This window comes from Bos taurus, chromosome X (assembly GCF_002263795.3).
Source record: "Bos taurus isolate L1 Dominette 01449 registration number 42190680 breed Hereford chromosome X, ARS-UCD2.0, whole genome shotgun sequence".
NCBI lineage: Eukaryota > Metazoa > Chordata > Mammalia > Artiodactyla > Bovidae > Bos > Bos taurus.
The window spans coordinates 64,682,521-64,699,927 of NC_037357.1; the positions used below are offsets into that span (position 1 = coordinate 64,682,521).

Genomic DNA, 17,407 nt, shown 5'->3' on the forward strand with positions numbered 1-17,407 from the left:
TACTGGAAAAACCATACCATTGATTAGACAGACCTTTGTTGGCAAAGCAATGTCTCTGATTTTTAATATGCTGTCTAGGTTGGTCATAGCTTTCCTTCCAAGTTGTAAGTGTCTTAATTTCCTGGCTGAAGTCACCATCTGAGTGATTTTAGACCCGCCCAAAAAATAAAGTCTGCCACTGTTTCCACTGTTTCCCCATCTATTTGCCATGAAGTGAAGGGACCAGATGCCATGATCTTAGTTTTCTGAATGTTGAGCTTTAAGCCAACATTTTCCTCTCCTCTTTCACTTTTATCAAGAGGCTCTTTAGTTATTTTGCACATTCTGCCATAAGCGTGGTGTCATCTGCATATCTGAGGTTATTGATACTTCTCCCGGCAGTCTTAATTCTAGCTTGTGCTTCATCCACCCCAGCAATTCTCATAATGTACTCTGCATATAAGTTAAATAAGCAGGGTGACAATATACAGCCTTGATGCACTCCTTTTCCGATTTGGAACCAGTCTGTTGTTCCACATCCAGTTTTAATTGTTGCTTCCTGACTTGCATACAGATTTCTCAGGGGGCAGGTGGTCTGGTATTCCCATCTCTTTCAGTATTTTCCACAGTTTATTGTGTTCCACACAGTCAAAGGCTTTGGCATAGTCAATAAAGCAGAAATAGATCTTTTTCTGGAACTCTCTTGCTTTTTCCATGATCCAGTGGATGTTGGCAATTTGATCTCTGGTTCCTCTGCCTTTTCTAAAACCAGCTTGAACATCTGGAATTTCACAGTTTACGGATTGTTGAAGTCTGACTTGGAGAATTTTGAGCATTACTTTACTAGCGTGTGAGTTGAGTACAATTGTATGGTAGTTTGAGCATTCTTTGGTATTGCCTTTCTTTGGGATTGGAAGGAAAACTGACCTTTTCCAGTCCTGTGGCCACTGCTGAGTTCTCCAAATTTGCTGGCATATTGAGTGCACTGCTTTCACAGCATCATCTTTCAGGATTTGAAATAGCTCAACTGGAATTCTATCACCTCTACTAGCTTTATTCGTTGCACTGCTTCCGAAGGCCCACTTGACTTCACATTCCAGGATGTCTGGCTGTAGGTGACTGACCACATCATTGTGGTTATTTGGGTTGTGAAGATGGTTTTTGTACAGTTCTTCTGTGTATTCTTGCCACCCCTTCTTAATATCTTCTGCTTCTGTTAGATCCATACCATTTTTGTGCTTTATTGAGCTCATCTTTGCAGGAAATCTTCCCTTGGTATCTCTAATTTTCTTGAAGAGATCTCTAGTCTTTCCCACTCTATTGTTTTCCTCTATTTCTTTGCACTGATCTCTGAGGAAGGCTTTCTTATCTCTTCTTGCTTTTCTTTGCAATTCTGCTTTTAAATGGGGATATCTTTCCTTTTGTCCTTTGCTTTTTGCTTCTCTTCTTTTCACAGCTATTTGTAAGGCCTCCTCAGGCAGCCATTTTGCTTTTTTGCATTTCTTTTTCTTAGCGATGGTCTTGATCCCAGTCTCTTCGAAAATGTCACGAACCCCCATCTATAGTTCTTCAGACACTCCATCTATCAGATCTAACCTTTGAATATGTTTGTCACTTTCACTGTTTAATCATAAGGGATCTTATTTAAGTCATGCCTATATGGTCTAGTGGTTTTCCCTACTTTCTTCAATTTAGGTCTCAATTTGGCAATAAGGAGCTCATGATCTGAGCCACAGTCAACTCCTGGTCTTGTTTTGGCTGCTCTATAGAGCTTCTTCATCTTTGGCTGCAAGGAATATAACCAACCTGATATTGGTGTTGATGATCTGGTGATGTCCATGTGTAAAGTCTTCTCTTGTTTTGTTGGAAGAGGGTGTTTGCTATGGCCAGTGCATTATCTTGGCAAAACCCCATTAGCCTTTGCCCTGCTTCATTCTGTACTCCAAGGCCAAATTTGCCTGTTACTCCAGGTGTTTCTTGACTTCCTACTTTTGCATTCCAGGCCCCTATAATGAAAAGGGCGTCTTTTGGGGGGCATTAGTTCTAAAAGGTCTTGTAGGTCTTCATAGAACCGTTCAACTTTAGCTTCTTCAGCATTACTGGTCAGCATTACTAGACTTGGATTACTGTGATATTGAATGGTTTGCCTTGAAAATGAACAGAGATCCTTCTGAAATTTTTGAGATTGCTCCCAAGTACTGTATTTTGGACTCTTTTCTTGACTATGATGGCTACTCCATTTCCTCTAAGGGATTCTTGCCCACAGTAGTAGCTATCATGGTCATCTGAGTTAAATTCACACATTCCAGTCCATTTTAATTCACTGATTCCTAAAATATTGATGTTCACCTTGCCACTTTTCGGTTTGACCACTTCCAATTTGCCTTGATTAATGGACCTAACATTCCAGATTGCTATGCAATATTGCTCTTTACAGCATTGGACCTTACTTCCATCACCAGTCAAATCCACAACAGGGTGTTGTTTTTGCTTTGGCTACATGTCTTCATTCTTTCTGGAGTTATTTCTCTCCTGATATCTCCAGTAGTATTTTGGGCACTTATCGACCTGGGGAGTTCATCTTTCAGTGTCCTAGCTTTTTGCCTTTTCATGCTGTTCATAGGGTTCTTGGGGAAGAATACTGAAGTGGTTTGCCCATGAGTACATGGGTATTTGTTCATAGTAGCATCTTATTTCTCAATTGTTAATAGTAACATCTTATCTCTCAATTCTGTGGAGGGTAACAGACCATCTTAGCGTATGCCTCTTTCCACAGCCACATTCAGTCATAAAATTATGTGAAGTTTATCCTTCTCTCTAGAAACAAATTAGAAAACACTGATGGTTACCCCAATTACTATGTAAATTTAGGGCAAAATAACTGTGATGAGTGTTTTAATCAGGTCTTTTTGAGGACGGCTTCATATTTTGAAAATTTTGTAATAAACAATGCTTGCTAGGATCATTTCAGTCACCTTGTCATTTCCGAATCTTTGCAACCCCATGGACTGCAGCATGCCAGGCTTCCCTGTAATTCTTCATCTCCTGGAGCTTGCTCAAATTCATTTCCACCGAGTCAGTGATGCCATTCAACCATCTCGTCCTCTATCATCCCTTTCTTCTCCTGCCTTCAATCTTTCCCACCATGAGTGTCATTTATAATCAGTCAGTTCTTTGCATCAGGTGGCAAAAGTATTGGAACTTCAGCCTCAGCATCGGTTCTCCCAATGACTTTCAGAAATGTTTTCCTTTAAAATGATTAGTTTTATCAACCTTGCTGTCCAAGAGACTCTCAAGAGTCTTCTGTAACACCACAGCCCAAAAGCATCAATTCTTTGGCACTCAGCATTCCTTATGGTCCAACTCTCACATCCATACATGACTACTGAAAAAAACGTAGTTTTGACTGTATGGAAATTTGTGAGTAAATAATGGGTCTTCTTTTTAATATGCTGTTTAGATGTGCCATAGGATTTCTTCAAAACAGCAAAACTTTTCATTTCATGGCTGCAGTCACCTTCTGCAGTGATTTTGGAGCCCAAGAAAATACAGTCTGTACAATCTGTTACTGTTTCCTTTGTATCCACATCTATTTCCAGGAAGTGATGGAACCAAATGCTGTGATCTTAGTTCTTTGAATGTTAAGTTTTAGGTCAGCTTTTTTCAGTCTCATCTTTCACTTTAAACCAGAGGCTGTTTAGTCCCTCTTCACTTTCTGCCATTAGGTTGTTGTCATCTGCATATCTGAGGTTATTGATATTTCTCCTTGCAGTCTTGATTCCAGCTTGTGTGTCATCCAGTCCTGCATTTCCCATGATGTAATCTGCATGTACGGAGAAGGCAATGGCACCCCACTCCAGTACTCTTGCCTGGAAACTCCATGGACAGAGGAGCCTGGTAGGCTGCAGTCCATGTGGTTGCTAAGAGTTGGGAACGACTGAGCGACTTCACTTTCATTTTTCACTTTCAAGCATTGGAGAAGGAAATGGCAACCCACTCCAGTGTTCTTGCCTGGAGAATCCCAGGGACGGGGAAGCCTGGTGGGCTGCCATCTCTGGGGTCACACAGAGTCGGACACAACTGAAGTAACTTAGCAGAAATCTGCGTGTAAGTTAAATAAGCAAGATGACAATATTCAGGCTTGACGTACTGCTTTCCCAATTTGAACCAGTCCGTTGTTCCATGTTTGATTCTAACTGTTGCTTCTTAACCTGAATACAGATGTCTCAGGAGGCAGGTAATGTCGTCTGGTATTTCCATATCTTTAAGAATTTGTAACAGTTTGTTGCGACCCAAACAGTCAAAGCGTGATTGACAGTTTGCTAGGAAACATATTTATAATACCTCTATTCTCTTTGCAGTCTTTTAGTAGTTTCCTTATCATGGCCATCACATTATGGTTTAATACTTATTCAATAAAAGAAATGTTTCCCATACATTCTGTCTTTGTGGAGAGGATTTCTGGATTGGTAAGAAACTTTGAATTTTGTTTTCATCTGTATTATTCCTAAACAACCCATTTTTTCTTAAGCAGCTGCTTTCTGGGTTTAGGCAAGCTGCTTAGTGGGGTAAGCTTTGGGATACAGATGAATATTTAGCAGTAGCAAGTTGAGAGGAGAAAATGAATATCATGAATAAATTGTATCCTCTCAAAATTTTATGCTGAAGACATAACTCTCTGTACATTATATTTAGTCAAAATGTGAGTAGATTGTCTTTTCTTCTGACCCTATTTGGAAATAGGGCCTCTGAATAGGTACTTGGGTTAATACAACTGATTCTTTATAAGAAAAGGAGATCAGTCACAGAAAACACAGAGACATTACTGTGTGAAGACAAAGCCAGAAAATTCTGGACTGACACAGTCCAGAACAGAACAAATCTCCTGACCCTTTGATTTCTGGTTTGATCCTCAGAAGCTTGAGAAAACATTTTTAAAGCTACCTGGTATGTTTTTCATTGTTCTGGCAACCCTAGAAAACCAATTCACACATTTCCTCTTGAAAAGAGGCTTTCAGTTTCAAATGAGGCCTCCTTTTCTTACCTAGGGTCTCATGGAAAGGAAACTAGTAATGGAATCTCTAACACATAAACTGATGATCCTCACAGATACTTAACACTCCCTTAGAGTTTTCACCATTTCTTTAGAGATTCAACTGGGCTAGAGCTTGTTCCTATTTCATGGGTAAAGTTGGCCTAGGAACTACTAGAATGAGCATCATTTACAGTAAGTGGTAGAAGAAAATAAGCCTATCATGAAGACAGCCCCACCTCATAAAATAGATACAGGCCTCTCCTTTCATCTGTTAGAGGCAAAGGGAAGTGACCAAGGTATTCTGCCTATAGCTTTAGTAATGTCACAGAGTCGTGATGTCATGGCAACCATGCCTCCCTAAATCTCCCCTAACCAAGACACTAGGCTGTGACACTAGGCTGTAGTAGCCATGGGGAAGCCTAGAGGATCACAAGCCCTCCCAAACCATTGAAATCACATGGGCTTTTCCCTCAGAGAGTTTTCCAGGTGTGTTATTGTTACCTTCTCCATGGCAGAATTTGTAGTCTATGGTCACCACTCTTATCAGCAGTCCTCTGGTTTCCTGAGAACCCCAAGAGACCACCATTCCTACTTGCAAAGTACATATCTGAAAAAAAAGTAAAATAAAAAGGAATGCAATTCAGTCCAAACTGAAGGGCTTAAAGGAGACTTGCTCACTCACACTGTTCAAACAGTGTGAATACTTAATAGAGCTGGAGTCAGGATTCACCTATATATAGACTATTCTCTTAAGCATATTTCAATTTGGAGATCATAACAAGATAACCACGTATCTGGGATTTCATTTTCTTTCTCGTTGACTACTACTCTACTCATACAACCAGAAGATAGCACTAACTTGGAAGTTACATTTTTGTATTAGGACTTTCCTCTCACTTTTCCAACTGTACCAATTGTGCTAAATGACTTCCTACCACTAAAGATGGCCCAGTTTATAGTAATTCCTCCTGCCATACAAGAGTCTCTCAAAAAAAGAAAAGGCAGATAGAATGCAAAAGCACAGACAAGGCAAGTTTCTGAGGACTGTTTGAAATAAAGAAAGGCCATGGGAAAGTAGGCCATGAGTCAGCTGATTGTCATCATAGTGTTGTTATAGACTCTGTGGCATCAGAAAGAGACAAGCGGCACTCAAAGATGCAGAACAGCTGGGTTTATTCAGCACCAGTGTGGGCTCAGTGGAGTTGCCTCCAAAGACTGAGTGCCCTGCCTTTGTTCTAAGTATCTTTTATGCACCATAAATTTCCTGCTCGAACAGCTCAGATCCCTCCTTTCCCCAGGTAGCCCTAGTTCCCAAGGAGAGGAGGTAACCAGCAAGCAAGAGATCAGATGCATAAGCAGTGATTGATGAGCAGCAGATGTTAACACAAGATAAAGGAAGGGAAAGCAAAAGGTTGCTACTTTAATTGGGGGCTTTGGTCTGGTTTCTATCTCATTCCCCCCTCTTGATGTTTATGGTGCATCTGCAGCTGTCAGAGAACATCATCATCCAGAACTGGCTGGTAATCCTTTAAAAGCAACAGCTAGGTGGCTGTTCTCCATTTGACAACTGTTCCTATGAATGAACGTTGTTATGTTTTTGATTAGGACGGGTGTGAACCAGGGAATAAGCAGACATCAGTGAGTATGACTACGACAATCCCAATCATTGTCTTAACCAGAAACATTGTCTGAACCAGAACATGGACAATCTTCTCGATATTTTTAGCTATGTCTGTCACAAATTTTCCATTGTCATCTATTTGGATACAACAGTCAGTTTGGTTGAATTTCTCATATGCTCCTCCTTCCTCCACTGTTCGATATTGATAGATGGCAGTCCTCATCTGGGATTGTTGCTGTAATGACAGTTCCAATGCAGTTGCGATTTCATTAGTTATAATCTCAAGTAATGCCTGCAGTTGGATTATTCGATTGAGCATGTAAATGGGGGTCCTGTATCCCCAACTCCCATCTTCGCCCTAGTTTTGTTTTCCTCCTAGCTCAAAGAATCATTTTTCTCTGTGTCTCAGGTTATCACAAATTGGGAACACCAGCATATCCCCTGGTGTGGGTAAGAGGAAGAAACCTGACTGAATTATTCCTATGGTGCAGTTTCTTCCATATCTGCATGGGAGCTCTGAGTTGGCCCTTCTTCCACAATTCCAAAAAGTTCCTCTCAGGATTGCCATAAGTCTGGGTTTGTGCAGTAAAGATGCTTCCAATGTGGGCTAATGCCTGGGATTGCAAGAAAGGGATTAGTATCAGGTTGATTTCCTGTACAGTTTTGCTCTAGAATCCCAGAAGTGGAATTCAAGGGAATGCAAGTGTGATTTCCATTCCCTCCTTTTTGGGGAGCCCAATACCAGGTTGGGGCCCCTGGACACCATGGAAATTTCTTATAGGGATCATTATAGACCAGGGCTCTTCTGCATTTTGTTTCTCCGACCCAGGTATAATTTAACCCTTCTCAGCTTAGGCATTCTTTGCCTACTGTTTCCTTGGACAGGGCACAACTCTGAATAGGACACCCTGCCCACCTGCTAATTGTTAGATTCCATTGGAATAGCAGAGAGGCATCCAATCCAGTACACTTCCAGGGCCCATGTACCCTCAAGGTAGAAAGACTCCATACATTCAGAACAATCATCCTGGCTCTCAGATGAGGAGGGGATTTTACAACTTAAAAGGCAAAAATACGCTGTTTTCATAATTAAGTTGATCACAATATGAGGAAACTCCAAAAAACAAGAACTATGAAGAATTAGACAAAGCAGAGAGAGAGAGTTTTTGGATACAAGTCCACTCTGGGGGAAAGAGTAAAGCCCTATTCCAAATAAGATGAATAGGGGGAGTCCCAGACCAATTAATAACCAATACATCTGCCTTTTGTCGGTCCTATTGGTTCCTCAAGCTTCAGCCGTGCTTTTATTGACCAGCTTCCAGTGTGGCCAGAGTGGGGCTTTGGGGATGGTTGTTTCCTTCTCTGCAAGGTCAGGCACAGGGATTCCTCCAGACTAAGGGTCGTTTCCCACTTCTCTTGGCTATCAGTCAGACTTGCAGGTTTGACTCTGGAGTAATGGAACCAAGCGTCTATTCCTTCCACCTTGAGATCAGTGTGGGTAGTTAAGGTTAAAGAATATGGCCCTTTCCACATGTGTTTTAAAGGCTCTTTTTTGCAATCCTTTACCCATACTCAGTCCCCTGGTTGGTGAGGATGTACTGTTATGCCTAAGGAAACGAGTATTCTATCAATTATCCATGTATGTACTTGAGAGATGGTGTGTCCTAACCCTTGTAGCTGCTTATATAAGTTCAAGTTCCCTAGTTCTCTGGTGTCTCCCCTTAAGTTGACTAGTGGGGGTGGTCGTCCATACAGGATTTCAAATGGTGAAAACCCTATCCCTGCCTGGGGCAAACTCCTCACTTTTAAGAGGGCTGCAGGCAACATACCTACCCAAGATAAGCTGGTCTCCTGGCATGGTTTTGCTAGAGTTTGTTTGAGGGTTCAATTCACGTGTTCCACTTTCCCTGAACTCTGGGGATGGTAGGCAGTATGCAATTTCCACTGGGTTTTCAAAGTCTTTGACACCTGTTGTTCTGCGTTGGCTACAAATGCTGGTCCCTTGTCTGACGCTATGGACAGAGGCATTCCATATCTGAGGACAATGTCTTTCAGGACTGCCTTGGTTACTTGTCTTGCTTTTTCAGTTCGGATAGGAAAGGCTTCCACCCAGCCTGAAAAGATGCAGATAAAAACTACAAGATATCTAAATTCTTGATTTGGAGTGATTTCAGTGAAACCTGCTTCCGTATCCTCAAAGGGGGATAGTCCACAATGTTGTGTCCCTGCCGATCTACTAGGGCCCTGGCGAGCTTTATTTTGTAAACAGTTTACACATCACTGAGAGAAGAACAGAGTGCAGGGAGGTGAGCAACAAGATAGTATGGGTCTAGCAAACTCTCTAAGGCAGTCTTGCCCATATGGGTCAGTTCATGTTGCTGGTACACCAGCTTGTAGGCAAGATGTGCCAGAACATGGACTTGCAGTCTTGTGTGAGCCACCATCCCATCTTTGCCTTGGTTCCCCCTTCCATTTTTCTCCATTTTTCCTCCTCAGGAAAGTACCTGGGGGCAGCTGGTATCTCCAGGGCTAGCAGGACTTTGAATTTGGTGGCTGCCGCGGGCAGCCTCCTTGGTGGCTGCATCAGTGTGACGGTTCCCTTCGGCCACTGGGTCACTTCCCTTCTGGTGGCCTTTGCAGTGGACAACTGACACTTCCTTTGGTTCCCATACTACTTCCAGAAGTTTCAATATTTTGACTTGGGTTTTGATCCCTTTCCCTCCTGCTGTAAGGAGTCCTCTTTCCTTGTATAAGGCTCTGTGGACATGTAGAGTAGTGAAAGCATACCGCAAGTCTGTATAGGTATTGACTCGCTGCTCTCAGCTGAGTTCCCGGGCCCCGATTAATGCCCATAACTCCACTCTCTGCGCTGACCATCCTTGAGGAAGTGCCTCTCCTTCCTCCACTTCAGAGTGAGACACTACAGCATACCCAACCATCTTCTTTCTGTTTTCCATGTAACTGCTACCATCTGTATATAGGACCAGGTCTGGGTTGTGGGGTGGCTTGTCAGTCAGGTCTTGTCTATTAGAAAACACTTCGTCTAATAATTCCAAGCAATCATGTTCCAAGGGCCCTGCTTCTTTTGGTAGGAAGATACCTGGTTTTAGAGTTCATACAACTTTCAGGTTTCCCCATGGATGTTTACATAGTAACCCTTGATACTCAGTCATCCATGCATGTGTGAGCCAGTGGTGGCCTCTGCTATCCATCAGGGTTACAACTGAGTGTATGATGTTAACATTTAGGTTTTGCCCCAACATTAATTTGACAGCCTCGCTCACTAGCATGGTAGTGGCTGCTATTGCTTGGAGGTAGGGTGGCCATCTGTTTAGACAAGTGGCCACTGGCCTTTGGCAAGGCCTGAATTTTTGCGTCAAGACTCCCAAGGCCATTTTGTACATTTCATGACCACAGAGATTGAACGCTCTGTTGATATTGGGAAGCTCTAGGGCTGAGGCATTGGAGACTTTGGCCTTAATTGTTTGAAATGCCACTTCTTGGCTCCATTCAAGGGGAGCCTTTTCTTCTTTCAGGGCCTCATATAGGGTTCTGGCCAGGTCTGAAAATCCAGGGATCCATATCCTGCAGAATCCTGCTGCTCCCAGGAGCTCGTGGACCTTCTGGTGAGTGGTAGGGGGAGGGTTGGTGCAAACTGCTTGTTTCCTTTCAGTTCCTAGCATTTGCTGGCCCGAGATGATATTAAAACCTAGATATTTGATTTGTCTTTTACAGATTTGTGCATTTTTCTTTGATACCCAGTACCCAGCTTCCATTAACAAGGAGATGAGGGCCTTTGCTCCTTCTAGGCATCGAGCCTGTGTTGTGCTCAATGACCTACTTCACCAGACACAGTCTAACTCTCGTCCAGGAAATTGCACAAAGTCAGTGGCCAAAGCTCCGCTGAAGAGAGTAGGGGAGTTCTTGAAACCCTGAGGAGGCCTCGTCCAAGAGAGCTGTTTCTTGTTTCCCATGTGTGGGTTTTCCCATTCAGGGGCAAATAGTGGTTGGCTGACAGGTGCAAGCTGGAGGCAGAAGAAGGCATCTTTCAAGTGCGAGCAAGTAAGTCATTCAGCTGTGGAAGGGATCAGTCCTAGTAGGGTGTACGGTTTAGGCACTGCCGGGTGCAGAGTAATTGTTGCCTCATTTATAGCTCTTAAGTCCTAAACCGGATGGTAGTCATGTGTCCCTGGCTTCTTCACGGGTAGTAGTGGGGTTTCCAGGTGACTGACATTTCATCAGAAGTCCGTGTTGGAGTAGTCTATCTAAATGAGTGTGGATTCCCAGCCGGGCCTACCGGGGAATCAGATACTGTTGTAGTTTTACAGGCTGAGCTCCTGGTTTCAGATCAATCAGGATGGGAGTAAGGAGTTTTGCCAGGCCCAGAGCATTTTCCTTGGCCAAAACTGGTGGGTACTCAGTCTCTGATTCCGGAGGAATGGTCCCTTCTCCTGGAAGGGAGGAATATAGGCCCCATTCTTCTTCTCACCTTACAGCAAGAGTCATAATCAAGGAGGAGAGTGGGCCTGCTAGCTTTAGGAGAGGTTACCCATCAGCAGAAAAGGAAATCTGGGCCCCCATCTTAGCAACCAGGACTCTTCGCATCAAGGGAATAGGGCAGTTGGGCAAGTGAAGGAATTCGTGCTCTACCTCATGGCCCCCCGTCAGCATTATCAAGGACTGCAAAAGGGCCTGCAGGTCTGGATGTGTGTGGGTCTGGGCTCCTGTGCCCCCAATGATGGTAGTTTCTTTTCCTGATAAGGGGACTATCTCCTGGGTGACCTGGGAATGCTCAGTGCCAGTGTCCACCATAAAGTCCCTTGGATAGCCCCTACTTGAATTCTGACCATGGTCTCTCGGGGACCCAGTTGGAGAGAGTTCAGTTTCCTCTAGTTGGGATTCTGCTTGAGTTAGCCCGATCAGATTAGTGCCGTGTGGCTTGAGTTAATACCGGATCGGTGGGCCTGCTGCTTTGGTTTACTTCTCTGGGCGACTGGGGCACTCATTTTTCCAGTGTCCCTTTTGCTTGCAATAGGCACATTGATTGTGGCTAAGGGGAATTTTCCTTTTCAGATCTGGGCCCCTTGCCTTAAGGTGTGGTCCCACTGGGGGTGCACACTGTGGCAGAACAGCTGCCAAGAATGTGACATTTTGCTTCATCCACTTTTTGCTGTTTAGTTGTGATTGACAAAGACTTTGTTGGCAAAGCAGGTCTGTGGCATTTTTACCTGCAAAACTTCTAATTTCTGTAATTTTTTTTTTTTTTTCAGATGTCTGATTGGGCCTATCCCTCAAAGGCTGAATTTATCATCCATTGATTTTCAGTGGTTTCAAGATCAAAAGGGGTGAAAACCCAGAAGGCCTCACACGGCTTTTTCAGAAATCGTCCAGGCTTTCATCTGGTTCATGTAGCACCTCAGTGGTCTTAGCCATGTTACCAGGCTTCTTAGCCCCGTCTTTTACCCCCTGTAGGAGAGAGGGCCTGTGGCTATCTCTCTAACTGGTTTCTTCCCCCCTCAGTATTGGGATACCAGAGAGGCTCTTCCTCTGGGAAGTTCTCCCAAGCCCAGTTCTCCACATCTTATTGGGCCCCTGGGGCATTGGCCTGGACCCATTTTCTAGCCTTTGTCATGACTCATCGGCATTCCTCTATATTGAATAGGGTGAGGAGACACTGCAGGCAGTCTCCCCAGGTGGGGCAGTGGGTCTGAAAGATGGATTCTAAGAGACCAATCACTACTTGGGGCTTTTCAGAGTATGAGGGGGTGTGATCTTTCCAGTTAAGGAGATCAGTCATGGAAAAAGGCCTGTAGTAAAAAACAGGTCAACAGAGCAGCAACTGTGAGCTTGTTTATGTCTCTTGATGTAATTGTAGATGTGTGGAACCACTGTCCGGAGATGTCACTGGCCATCCTTTTCTCGTTCCTATTTTGGACAGGGGTGCCACAGAGATACACTGACCAGTCTTTGGTGTCTGAATTTGTATGCATTCGCCAAGGGAGGATCTGTTTCTGACCACTTCTTATTTCTGACTGGATGGTGTGTGCTGAATGGTGGCATGTCACTGCTTAAAAATGTCAGGAACTGCAGTCCCTTTGGCACACCTTGTCTGTGGACAAGTGTGTTGTGTATGAGTATGTGTGTGTGTCTTTCTGTGTGTGTGTGTGTTTAACAAGAAAGCCCTGGGTCTCTGAAATGCTCCTTGTCTTCACAAGGATGTGTCTGGAGTCGTCTGGCACTCACAACATACCGGACAGCAGCCACTTCCTTCTCCACCTTGGTGTGGAAAACCTCCTGCTTCTGCACTGCACTAGTGGGAACAACAACAGGGGCTCTGACTGACTGGGATGGGCTGTGGGACTCGCACTGTCTCTGTTACTTCCCAGGATTATCCACAAATACAATAATAACTCTCTGGGAATGCTACTCTGGCCTAATGTTTCTGGTCACTTCTGACATAGAATCCCCACCCTGGGTACTGCTCCTCTTCAGATGCAAGACAAAAGGAGTCACCCAAAGTCATGGCTCAGACACCTACAGGTGTTTTGGCCATGTTCGAATTCTGGTCCTGCTGTACCTTTGGACCTCCACACCACCAGCACACAGTTCCCTCGGCCGCCCCTCACCTTGCCTGTGCCATTGTTCCCACCTCTATTCCCTCGGGCACCCCTTACCTTGCCTGTGCCATTGTCCCCACCTCTATTCCTGGTCCTTCTCCTCCTCCTGAGCAGCTGACTCTGAGGAATAGAAATCAGGATACGGCTTGGGCCCAGAAGCCTGTGAATCCCTGGAAGATGGCACATCTCTGATCCAAGTGACCCTTCCTCCTCCGACGGTTGTTCCACCTGATACAAACGTAGGCCCTGTGGTCTTTCACATTCCCAGACCTAAACTCACTGTCTAAAGGGCTACCAGTCACTCCAGCCTCTCCAGCATGGGCCGGTAGATCACTCGGGGCTCCTGGCCTTGCACATTCCTGGCTCTGCTCCTCCAGCTTCTCCTCTGGCTCCTGCAAGGATAACTGCTCCTGCTCCACATCTTCCACCACTTCCACCTCCTCTATGCTGTCTTCTTCCACCAGCAGCCTGACCTCTTGCCCGATCCCCACCATCTCTCTCGCTTCCAGGGCCTCACCTTCCTTTCTTTGCCTACACACTGAAGAGAGCCACCTCCTTGCTTGGTGTGCCACCTGGTGCCTACAAGGTCCCTGATGCCCCCACTGTGAGAGGAGGACCCAGGGCCCCCATCCCCTGAAAACTTGGCCTCACAGCTAAGAAGATCCAGAGTCCCAGGGTGCTCCTGGCATACTCTGGCAGCATCTCACCCTGGCTGTGGCCCGAGCTGGTGCAGCTATGTAGGGGTTGGACATGACAGCACAGCAGGTGGCCTGCACAGCCAATTAGAATGCTGCTGTCACCCAGTGGCCATAGCTGCCTCCTTCTGGGGGTGCCCTGAGACTGAAGAAGTGGGTGGGGGATCACCTGGAACAAAGTGCACAGGCCGGCAAGATTGAGCAGTTTAACGGGCCCCCTAGGCTGCTGCTTCCTGACCTGCATACAGGTTTCTCAAGAGGCAGGTCAGGTGGTCTGGTATTCCCATCTCTTTTAGAATTTTCCACAGTTTATTGTGATCCACACAGTCAAAGGCTTTGGCATAGTCAATAAAACAGAAATAGATGTTTCTCTGGAACTCTCTTGCTTTTTCCATGATCCAGCGGATGTTGGCAATTTGATCTCTGGTTCCTCTGCCTTTTCTAAAACCAGCATGAACATCAGGAAGTTCACGGATCATGTATTGCTGAAGCCTGGCTTGGAGAACTTTGAGCATTACTTTACTAGCATGTGAGATGAGTGCAATTGTGAGGTAGTTTGAGCATTCTTTGGCATTGCCTTTCTTTGGTATTGGAATGGAAACTGAACTTTTTCAGTCCTGTGGCCACTGCTGAGTTTTCCAAATTTGCTGGCATATTGAGCGCAGCACTTTCACAGCATCATCTTTAAGGATTTGAAATAGCTCAACTGGAATTCCATCACTTCCACTAGCTTTATTCATAGTGATGCTTTCTAAGGCCCACTTGACTTCACATTCCAGGATGTCTGGCTCTAGGTTAGTGACCACACCATTGTGATTATCTGGGTCATGAAAATCTTTTTTGTACAGTTCTTCTGTGTATTCTTGCCACCTCTTCTTAATATCTTCTGCTTCTGTTAGGTCCATACCATTTCTGTCCTTTATCAAGCCCATCTTTGCATGAAATGTTCCCTTGGTATCTCTAATTTTCTTGAAGAGATCTCTAGTCTTTCCCATTCTGTTGTTTTCCTCTATTTCTTTGCATTGATCGCTGAGGAAGGCTTTCTTATCTCTTCTTGCTATTCATTGTAACTCTGCATTAAAATGCTTATATCTTTCCTTTCTCCTTTGCTTTTCACTTCTCTTCTTTTCACAGCTATTTGCAAGGCCTCCCCAGACAGCCGTTTTGCTTTTTTACATTTCTTTTCCATGGGGTTGGTCTTGATCCCTGTCTCCTTGCAATGTCACGAACCTCATTCCACAGTTCACCAGGCACTCTATCTATCAGATCTAGGCTCTTAAATCTATTTCTCACTTCTACTATATAATCATATGGGATTTGATTTAGGTCATACCTGAATGGTCTAGTGGTTTTCCCTACTTTCTTCAATTTAAGCCTGAATTTGATAATAAGGAATTCATGATCTGAGCCATAGTCAGCTCCTGGTCTTGTTTTTGTTGATGATATAGAGCTTCTCCATCTTTGGTTGCAAAGAATATAATCAATCTAATTTCGGTGTTGATGATCTGATGATGTCCATATGTAGAGTCTTCTCTTGTGTTGTTGGAAGCAGGTCAGGAAGCAACAGTCAAAACTGGACATGGAACAGCAGACTGGTTCCAAATAGGAAAAGGAGTACTTCAAGGCTGTATATTGTCACCCTGCTTATTTAACTTATATGCAGAGTACATCATGAGAAACGCTGGACTGGAAGAAAAACAAGCTGGAATCAAGATTGCCAGGAGAAATATCAATAACCTCAGATATGCAGATGATACCATCCTTATGGCAGAAAGTGAAGAGGAACTAAAAAGCCTCTTGATGAAAGCGAAAGTGGAGAGTGAAAAAGTTGGCTTGAAGCTCAGCATTCAGAAAACAAAGATCATGGCATCTGGTCCCATCACTTCATGGGAAATAGATGGGGAAACAGTGGAAACAGTGTCAGACTTTGTTTTTGGGCTCCAAAATCACTGTACATGGTGACTGCAGCCATGAAATTAAAAGATGCTTACTCCTTGGAAGGAAAGTTATGACCAACCTAGATGGCATATTCAAAAGCAGAGACATTACTTTGCCAACAAAGGTCTGTCTAGTCAAGTCTATGATTTTTCCTGTGGTCATGTATGGATGTGAGAGTTGGACTGTGAAGAAAGCTGAGTACCGAAGAATTGAAGCTTTTGAACTGAGGTGTTATAGAAAACTCTTGAGAGTCCCTTGGACTGCAAGGAGATCCAACCAGTCCATTCTGAAGGAGATCAGCCCTGGGATTTCTTTGGAAGGAATGATGATAAAGCTGAAACTCCAGTACTTTGGCCACCTCATGTGAAGTGTTTACTCATTGGAAAAGACTCTGATGCTGGGAGACATTAGGTGCAGGAGGAGAAGGGGACGACAGAGGATGAGATGGCTGGATGGAATCACTGACTCAATGGATGTGAGTCTGAGTGAATTCCAGGAGTTGGTGATGGACAGGGAGGCCTGGCGTGCTGTGATTCATGGGGTCACAAAGAGTCGAACACAACTGAGCAACTGAACTGAACTGAATTGGACTAGGCTGCTGGAGCTGTGAACCACTCCCAGGCTTCTGGGCCCAATCTCAGCCATTGGCAGAGAGAGTAGTGGGTGTCACGCTCCACAGACACACCCTTAGCCCAAAGGTAGTCACCTCTGGCCCACCCCCACCTGCTTCCCCTGGGCCTACCCACTTCCACCTCCCCACACCTCCACCCCACTGGCTTCCTGGGCTCCAGTGAGCCAAGTGATGCCTCTGCTTCGCTGAGTGCCCACCTCCAGGCACGTTGTCTGTCTTCCATCTGGCAAGACCCAGGTGCAAGCTGCCACTTCCTTGGCCTCCAGAAATTCAAACCATGAATTCCCAGTTCCATATCCGAAAAGGACACTCCTGTGGCCCACAGGAACTTTAACCTCTGGGTGCTCTCTGAAAGTGTCCCATGAAATGCAGGGGGACAATGTGGCTGAATAGTTTCCTTCACTGAGCAGTGAGGCTGATGTGGTCTGGATGACAGGAGAATGGGTACAAAACCAGTTTGATACAGTTGAGCTCCTTTGCTAAGGGGCACCAGAGCCACAGGGTACAGAGCTTTCTGTGTCTCTGTCTCTGCTTCTGGCATGCCCTGTTTCTCTGTCCATCTTTCTTTGTGTATAGTAGGGGCTTGTGTCTGTGTGTCTCTGTCTCTCTGACTGGTGCTGTTGCCCTCTGCCACTCTCTGGACACCAGCGCTCATAAAAGACACTTAAACTTTGAATAAAGCCAGAGCTCTCCTCCTGTGTGAGTTGCATCCACAGGGGCATCTGACTATGTCAGTTCACACAGCTGGGGAATGCTTTCTCAAACTTAGAGGCAAACACAGGCAATCTCTGTTGAACCACAGAAGGAGACAGGCGTCCCTCCCTCCCTCACATAGTGGACATGAACATTGCACAGGACTACAGTGGCTTGGCCACACTTTGGACAGCGGGA

At 44.8% G+C, this 17,407-nt stretch overlaps 1 long non-coding RNA gene across 4 annotated transcripts in view; it reads left to right on the forward strand.

Annotated features, from left to right (window-relative positions):
- The window catches only part of LOC101906457 (uncharacterized), a 28,623-nt gene extending 14,299 nt beyond the window's left edge, over positions 1–14,324 (forward strand). For all 4 annotated transcript variants that reach the window (XR_003033445.2, XR_003033446.2, XR_003033444.2 and 1 more), the window contains 3 exons: positions 10,151–10,261; positions 10,371–10,697; positions 11,906–14,324. This is a non-coding gene — a long non-coding RNA (uncharacterized lncRNA). The remainder of the gene's footprint in view (positions 1–10,150; positions 10,262–10,370; positions 10,698–11,905) is intronic.
- Positions 14,325–17,407: the final 3,083 nt, after the last annotated feature.